This window comes from Exserohilum turcica, assembly GCF_000359705.1.
Source record: "Exserohilum turcica Et28A unplaced genomic scaffold SETTUscaffold_8, whole genome shotgun sequence".
Lineage (NCBI taxonomy): Eukaryota > Fungi > Ascomycota > Dothideomycetes > Pleosporales > Pleosporaceae > Exserohilum > Exserohilum turcicum.
The window spans coordinates 458,478-458,941 of NW_007360299.1; positions in this window are offsets into that span (position 1 = coordinate 458,478).

Here is a 464-nt window from a genome sequence, read left to right on the forward strand (position 1 = left end):
GGGGGGGCGCGTGCGGGCTACACCTAGGCGAGATGAGACGTCCACTCCACGATGATTATGGATGGATCATCGCAATTGCGCCGAATAGCAGCGGGCGCGCGGCCTTGGCGTGACAGCAGCGACGTTCTTTTTCTTTTTTTTTCCCGCACCCGTGCCTGTCATGTACGTACGAGTCCCATTCCAGTCCCAGTCCAGTCCCAGTCCCAGGGGGGGGGGGCGCTTACATAGCCGTTGCGCGAACTGAAGCTGACTGACTGCCTTGACCATGACCTTGACCATGACCATGGCCATGGCTGGCACTGGTGTCGTCGTCCACGCCTCACCCGCAGCCTCCCTCCCTCCCTCTCTCTCTCTCTCACGCCCCGCCCTCACACACGCACTCCCACGCTCGCTCACCCAGCCCAGCCCAGCCCGCCGCCCATCCTGTTTTGACGGCTCGATAGCGTCACGCATCCCGCCCAGGC